Below are 8572 nucleotides of genomic sequence, written 5' to 3' on the forward strand. Positions count from 1 at the left end.
ATAAAAAGTTTCAGCCATCTTCTCTGTTCGGAGCATACGCCAGACCCACGACGGCTCTCCAAGCCCGCCCCCACCCCATGTGCAACCCGCTTGACTTCCAAGTGCCGGAAAGGAGCCTGAGCCCAAGCTCCAGGCTTTTTGCTTTAGCCACACAAAAAAGTTTTGTAAAAAATTCAAACAGTTTGTTTTTCCAAATAAAAATAATGTATAGCCCCAGCTCGATAAGAAACGCACTCCGAGGCCGTCCTTAAGTAAAAGCGCTTGATAACAAATTGCCTGTGCTAACTGCTATTTTACTGTTGAATTTTTTTTTTATTGTTGCTTCAGCAGTGCAATTATGGTAATAAGCCTGAGAGGACGGTACGCTGAAGTATTGAATGCGACAGAGAGAATACTCAATAAAATGTTAATCTTACCTGAAAATTGGAAACAAACAACCTTATTAGTATTTATGAATATGGCATCTACAACATATTTCTTAAGGGGAAGATATACGTGCAATAGCTGTTCTCTTTCCAATGGGCTGGGCTATTTTCATAGATTTCATAGACATTAGGGCTGGAAGGGACCACGGAAGATCATCGAGTCCAGCCCCCTGCCATGTCATGGTTAAGTTCAAGGTGACTATTAACCCCTGCTGCTAAACTAGAGGCTCAGAGCAGGAAAAAAAAGCAGTCGTACTTAGCACAGAAAAGACTTTCGTCCTACAAGTCTTTTCCTTGCAAGAAGCATGACACTAAGTCTGATAGCCACACTACCAAATAAGAAGAAGGAAGCAGAGAGGAGCTGAGTGACTCAACTTAGTATTAAGGGGCTGCTCCTGAATGCACGTGGCTCTTTAACCAGCCCTCGGTCTGCTACTTTGGTTGCAGCCAAAGCAGCCCAACTTGGCCAGAGCTTAAGATGCCCAGGTGACCGCTCAGTCACCGCTGCAAAGGATTTAGCTCTAGGTGATTAATGCCAGCAGTGTTTTAAGACTCCCGTTTTTAAGCCTCTCTCTTTCAAATCAAACGAGGAAGGGAGACTGGCTGGTTTCATTTCACAGATCTGTATTTTGAATAGAGGAACGACAGTCTTGGGGTGATGGTGCTAAATTTGGAGTCAGGAGGCCTAGGTGCTAACATGGGCTTTGTCACTGGCTCACTCTTATTTAGTCTGCAGAAGAGAAGACGGAGGGGGATTGAATAGCAGCATTCAAGTCCCTGCAGGAGGGCTGCAAAGTGGATGGAGCTGGGCTGGTCTCAGCGGGCGCAGACGACAGAAGGAGCAATGGGCTCACGTTGCAGCAAGGGAAGTTGAGGTTGGATATTAGGAAAAACTTTCTCACCATAAAGGTAGTAAAACACTGGAACCAGTTTACCTAGGGAGGTGGTGCAGTCTCCATCCTTGGAGGTGTTGAAGACCCAGGTAGACAAAGCCTTGGCTGGGATGATGTAGTTGGGGCTGGTCCTGCTTGGAGAAGGGGGTTGCACTAGATGTGACCTCCTGAGCTCCCTTCAACCCTCATTGTCTATGATTTTGTGAGTTTGAGCAAGCCTCTTCATTTCTTCCTACTGCTGTTCCACTTCTCACCCTTGGCTATCTTCTCTGTTTTGACTGTAAGCTTTTCCAGGCTTGACCAGCCTCTCACTATGCACATGCCTTCCAGGGAGGCCGATTTTGCTTCAGACCACTCCAATACAAGTCACCCCCCAGCTCTTTCATAGCCGTCCTGCGCATAAATCATGTTGGTGTTTGGACCCTCACTTTTCCCAACTGTAAAATGAGCATAACACTTTCCCTGTCTCAGAAGGGTGTTGTGAGGATAACTATGATCATGATCTGGAGCTAGACAGTTCTGGCCCAAAGTTGCAACACAAAGAGTTTGCGAACGCTGAAAAATGAATCATTAAATCTGGGCCCAAAAACCCCCCAAAAATGGGTTTGCTGGAAAGTTAAGAAAGAAGCAAGAAGAAAATTCGAGGCCAAATTGGTGTACAAAAAATTACACAACATGTCCATTTTTCAATCTGAGCTCCCTGAATATTGTTTTTGCCCTTTAAAAAAAAAAACTAGACTTCTGTAACCTTTAAGGATTTCATCCGCAGAGGCTGGCGGTATTGCTAGGACCATCAAAACCGGGATCGTGCGCCATTAAGTTCTCTCATGGGTAACCAAAAATTGTCACTGAACCCCTGCGTGGAAATGGAGCCGTCTAGGAAATGTTTCTATGAATATTAAGAACAGGGGAAAACCCAAGCAACTGTCCGTCAAGGCTTGGGATTCCCAAAGTGCTCAGAGCAGACTCATACCAAGTGAGCCACAGCGTTTTAGTCAAAACACACCAGGATTTATTGGTGCTTTCTTGAGCAACCACTATAATTTATGGCCATTCGCAGTCAGAGCAAGACTTCTGTTCTTAAGGGCATGAAAGGAAGCAGGTTTGAAATGCATAGAGAGTCGAAGAGTCATGAGGTACCTGCTATGTGCATGCAGAAGAAATACAAAATGCAAATGAAACCCACCCCCACACCCCCCCAAAAAAACTCCGAGTTGCAAAAATCATTCACACTCTACTACTGAACTGACACGAAGTGGGTTCCCGCTGGAACAGGAAGGAAAGACATCTGAGCCCATTTCCCAGCTCTGTTTCCATTTGGCTGCATGAGCCTCCAGACTCCCCATACATAGACCTGTCTAAAGGAGAAGCTTCCTCCTATGCAATAGGTAATAGGGGGTTTTGGTTGCAGCCGTGACGGTCGAAGGACATAGGCAGATGTGTAATAAGCACTTTGAGATCCTCGGTCACCACGTGCGTGCAATGAACCGTAGGGAAGTTGGGCTGCAAGGTCCCATCGGAGGTCACATCCCGTCCAACCTCCTGCTGGAGGCAGGATGAGCCCTCCCCAAAGCATCCCGGACAAACCCACCGTCGAACCGCTTTGTAAGACAACCACCAACCCTGACACAAGATATAACACCCCAACCTGCCACAGGGAAAGCAGGGGAACCGCAGCAGCCGACGTCCTGCTTCTGTGAAAGGCTGTTAACATACTCTCAAGAAGTCCCACGTAGAGGCAGCACCTCCTGCTATTGAGAAAGGCAATGCATACCCATCTGACCATAGGGTAAAACTCCTTCCTGACCCCAAATCTGGTGTTGGTCTGCAAGACCCTCCAGCTTGGGTCCCAGCAGCAGCTCCATCACCATCCCCAACCATGGGCTGCAGCCTACACCCAAAGCTTTGAGGATGGCTTAAAAACACCCTGACATGGGGGTCAGGAGCAACCTGCAAAACCCAAAAGCCTGGGAAATACCCACAGGCATCGCTGCACCTAAATCACCCCTGACCAGTGGCTGTCCAGCCTCTCCTTGAACACCTCCAGTGATGGAGAGCCCACAGTTTCCCAGGACATTTCTTCCCCTGTGGGTCTGCAGACTCTCCCTCCCAGGGGTCCACAAAAGATGCCTACAATCAATGAAAAATATGTGAACACCCACCCTTATCATTCAAAGAGGTCCACACCTCCATTTGAAATTTTTTAGGGATCCGCAAATGAAAAAAAAGGTTGAAAAGCACCGCCCTGGAGAGATGCCAGGACTTGTGGATGTTGGAGACAGGGATTAGAGCATGCAATCTCTCTCCTCACCCCAACACATCAGGGAGTGCACTATTTAAGCCTTCCAAATCCAAAGAGTTGAGGTTTCTGCTATTCCAGGTACTCCACTCCATTACTACATCATGGAGGGACACGAAGCCTAACACAATCTCCATCCTCTCCCGTTATGACCTCTCAGAAGGGCCCAGGCTCCCTGCATCTCTCAAGCGTCCCTCAAGGACACCATGCAACTCCCAAGAGAACAAGCAAATGGTAAAGGACCTGAGCGAGCAACCAACCCCTTTGGGATTTGACTCCCATCCGTTCGCCATTGCTTTCCATACAGAAACGGTGCAAGTGCACAAACAAGTCCAGCTTTGCCCCTGCTGTTAGCACACGATGGAGGAGAGCAAAGACGACAGGGAAAAAGGACCAGAAGTGAAAAACGAAACCCAAATCCATCTCCCCTGCCACTAGAGATGGATCGGGGAGTCAATAACCAGGTCTCCGTGTCAGGAGCTCAGATAATCCAGTGTTTGGTGCAGTTTGGGCAGCAGGTCTCCCACCCCAGTGAGACGGATGCGAGTCGCACACCGACAGGGACGTGAAACACTGCTTAGTGGATCACAGAAGGCAATCAAAACCCAAGACAGGTAGAAAGGAGTCAGTACAGGGATAAACCCCTGCTTTTATCCCAAATATATTATGGTGCACACAAATGATTTGAGGTCTGAGTGCATGATGGATGTGCTTACAATCCAGGGGAGCAAGATGCACTCCTTAGATATGATAGAAGAGCTCTCGTTATGTCTCCCACCAGAGCAGGGAGACCCACAGGCATGCAAGTATTACCCTATCCACTGAGTAGGATCTTTCTAGCGGCCCTCCAACTCCTAATCCCCCAGGACAACCTCGCCAACCTGTTGCAGAAATTAAAGCAAACGCGGTGAGCCCACGAACACGCTCCGCTGGTCACCCCGCTGCCGTTTCCAGCAAGGCTGGTTTGAGGGTGTTAGCTGGTTGAGTGTCTTACCCCGGACAGGCAGGAGACAGACTACCGCAAGGCTGCTTCAGGACAAAGCCGCATCCACTGGGCAGCACGTTCAATGTCCTCCAAACCGTGGGATTTCTACAGCAAGAAAAGGAAAAGAGAAGGATCGTTTTTATTGTATTCATTAAGTAGCACAGGGTGCCTGAAAAGGCTCCGACAGGCTGCAGGCTCCTCTACCCCATTACTGATGATTAACTTTAAAACAAAGCCCCAGAAACCAATACCAAAAAAACACAGATACACTATCTCCTTTCTCTGCCCGTCTGTGGTGTAACCTGGCATTCCTCAATAGCATCCACGAGAGGCCAGCTGATAAAGGGAGCTAAAACCTGCCCCTAAATCTGCAAAATGCCTCGTCAGAGCTATTCCCAATGCACTTCAGCAGAACAGGTTCCCACGGGGTATAAAGGAGCGGATACGGTTTCACTCTTCGTTGCGACACAATTCGTTTCACCAACTCCAAAGATGATGTCCTTGCACCCAAATATGCAAGATCACAGTAGAGACCCCCTGGAAATCAGGACTGAGGGAACCCCGAGCACCACCAGCTCGCTTCCCATTGTGACTTAAAGACATGAGCCCACTATGCCTGAGGACCGTGCACTCGTCCCCGGCCCATTCACTCCATCGCCCACCCGCTTCCCTCCCACGCTCCGTCCATCACCGAGGTCTCATTTGAGTGGTTTGTTCTTCTTTTGCAATTCTTCTCCCCTCCCTTCAGCCCTTCGCCTTGCCACTGATCATGGCTCTCCGGCTGATGCCAACAGTTCAGCAGACGGCCCAGCGGCTGTCAGCACAGGAAGGTGGAGTGCCCCTTTTTTAGCACAGATTGGGTAACAGAAGTGTTTTTCCAGGGCTGGTGGTTGAAGACGAATAGCTGCTGTAACAATGCCCCCCAACAGTGCATAGTAGCTGCAGAAGGCATCGAATAATATGTTTTTACACCGAGCCTTTCATCTTAACCGACCCCGCGGTGTATGGCCCGTTCAACAGGGTACTTAACCACACAACTTCCAAGCACGTGAGCTGCTCAACATCTTAAATAACAAGACAGACAGGATCATACAATCACAGAGAAGTGGGGCTGGAAGAGGCCTCCCCAGGCCATCTAGTGTAACCCCCTCCCTGAGACAGCATCATCCCTATGCAAACCACCCTGGAGCATCCCTATCTAAACCACCCTGGAGCATCCCTATGCAAACCATCCCGGAGCATCCCTATGCAAGCCACCCTGGAGCATCCCTGTGCAAACCATCCCGGAGCATCCCTAGGCAAACCATCCCGGAGCATCCCTAGGCAAACCACCCTGGAGCATCCCTATGCAAACCATCCCGGAGCATCCCTATGCAAACCATCCCAGAGCCTCCCTATGCAAACCATCCCAGAGCATCCCTATGCAAACCACCCTGGAGCATCCCTATGCAAACCATCCCGGAGCATCCCTATGCAAACCATCCCAGAGCCTCCCTATGCAAACCATCCCAGAGCATCCCTATGCAAACCACCCTGGAGCATCCCTATGCAAACCATCCCGGAGCCACCCCGGAGTATCCCTAGGCAACCCCCCCGGAGCCTCCCTATGCAAACCACCCTGGAGCATCCCTATGCAAACCATCCCGGAGCCTCCCTATGCAATCCACCCTGGAGCATCCCTGTGCAATCCACCCTGGAGCATCCCTATGCAATCCACCCTGGAGCATCCCTATGCAAACCATCCCGGAGCATCCCTATGCAAACCATCCCAGAGCCTCCCTATGCAAACCATCCCAGAGCATCCCTATGCAAACCACCCTGGAGCATCCCTATGCAAACCATCCCACAGAGCATCCCTATCCAAACCACCCAGAGCATCCCTATCCAAACCACCCCGGAGCATCCCTATGCAAACCATCCCGGAGCATCCCTAGGCAAACCACCCCGGAGCATCCCTATGCAAACACCCCGGAGCATCCCTATGCAAACCATCCCGGAGCATCCCTATGCAAACCATCCCAGAGCCTCCCTATGCAAACCATCCCAGAGCATCCCTATGCAAACCACCCTGGAGCATCCCTGTGCAAACCACCCGGAGCATCCCCATCCAAACCATCCCGGAGCATCCCTATGCAAACACCCTGGAGCATCCCTATGCAAACCACCCGGAGCATCCCCATCCAAACCATCCCGGAGCATCCCTATGCAAACACCCTGGAGCATCCCTATGCAAACCACCCTGGAGCATCCCTGTGCAAACCACCCGGAGCATCCCCATCCAAACCATCCCGGAGCATCCCTATGCAAACACCCTGGAGCATCCCTATGCAAACCACCTGGAGCATCCCTATCCAAACCACCCTGGAGCATCCCTATCCAAACCAGCCCAGACAAATCCATTGTCTAACCCTGACACCAACACCTTGACATGTAGCAGGAAAGGGAGAAGGGGGCAATCAGCAAAGCCCAGAGGCATGAGAAATACTCATGGTAGAACATAGGCATAGTTATACCTAGATCATCTCCAAACAGGGGCCATCCAACCTCTTCTTGAACACCTCCAGTGATGGAGAGTCCACAACTTAAGGAGGCCACATCCTGACAGGCCTGAGAGCCTCAATACCCACAGACTTTCAAGGCCGTTAATGGTGACCTGCGTATGAAATGGATGCTGCAATCCCTGCACCCCTCCATGGAAATGCATCCACTTCTATGGCAGGCTACGGCAGCTGCTTAATACCATAAAGCGGTATTGAATAACAGTCCAGGATCGCACGCCAAGAAGACTACTGCATGCAATTGAAACTGCCAAGGGATTAAGTCAGGTCAAATGTAATTACACAAACTGGAGCCGGGCCAGGACACTGGTTGATTTAGGAAAATTAAAAGAGGTGTTTAAAAGTTAGAGAGAGTTCTTCCTCCGTTAATTATTGGTGAGTCAATCGCTGAAGCCACCGTGCTCTGCAAGACAGTCTGCGAGTGAAAAATGAGGCATAAACTTAAAAGGCATTAGAAGTGATTAGCTGTAGCCTTTGTTCTCCCCGGCACATCTCCACAGCCGAGCTCGCTCCTCTTGTACATTAAAGACTTTCATGTCTGCGCTGAAAAGTGGCCCGTGTTCCTTTGATACTTTGGGGAGGAAGTGTTTAAGTTTACAAATGTCACGCTGTAAGAAGCGACTACACATGAACAAAGGAGCCCGTGCGTGCCCCCGACACGCCAGAACCAGCTGTCAATCCATTTATGCTAGCGCCTGGGGTTCCCACCGCCAGCGCGGGAGCAGCGGCACGGCAAAGCAAATGCCGACGCGGAGCGCCGCTTGTCCCGTAATTGTGGGGTGCCCTTAAGGCACGTAAACGGATGCACAATTTCAGACGCAATCGGGAGCGGATGGGGAAGGAAGCCCTCGGTTATGGCCGGCGAGAGGAAACACTGCTGTAAAGGAGGCAAGGAGAAAAGGGCAGTCTCAGGGTCAGGCCAGCTGGATGTCACCTTGGCAGGCTGGAGTCTAGCAGAGTCCCCGCAACAACGTCCCCACCGGACGCACGGCACTTAACAGGTGGTCACTAGTTGTGTATTCCCTACCTAGCTTGACACACCTGGGAAAAACACCCAGCAGCGCTCACAACTGATGTGGCCTGGCGCTGTGCTTCAAATGCATCAGGTGGAAGTGCTAAGTCCTCTGCTAAATCAGGCGGAGTCTCAAACCGGGCACCCAAAACTAAAAGGTGCATCCATCCGTTCCACGTCTCAAACACGGAGGTCACGCTCCCGAGCACGGTCAAGCAAGGCAGCATGAAAATAAATTGCATAGCGTTCCCGCAGGAAAAAGAAATTAACTTCTTTTACTCAAGAAAAATATGAACTAAAGCACCAGTTTGCATGACGTGGGTAATGAGGAATAATAAATAACCCCCCATCCATTCTCCAAGTCCCATCTGGGCTGGATGCTGAGAGGGGGGCCTGCAGA

At 50.3% G+C, this 8572-nt stretch overlaps 1 protein-coding gene across 25 annotated transcripts in view; it reads right to left on the minus strand.

Annotated features, from left to right (window-relative positions):
• LPP (LIM domain containing preferred translocation partner in lipoma) overlaps window positions 1-8572 on the minus strand; it is a 432466-nt gene that overhangs the window by 326150 nt on the left and 97744 nt on the right. For 20 of the 25 annotated variants that reach the window (XM_014519363.2, XM_025202677.1, XM_025202702.1 and 17 more), the window contains one exon: window positions 4612-4707. The exons of 4 other annotated variants lie outside the window; for them this stretch is intronic. The gene's annotated coding sequence lies outside the window, so the exon portion shown is untranslated. Of the gene's footprint in view, window positions 1-4611; window positions 4708-5293; window positions 5318-8572 lie in introns of those variants that run through there. One more of the 25 variants, XM_025202690.1, reaches the window with a different exon arrangement.

Source organism: Alligator sinensis, unplaced genomic scaffold (assembly GCF_000455745.1).
Source record: "Alligator sinensis unplaced genomic scaffold, ASM45574v1 scaffold301_1, whole genome shotgun sequence".
Classification (NCBI taxonomy): Eukaryota; Metazoa; Chordata; order Crocodylia; family Alligatoridae; genus Alligator; species Alligator sinensis.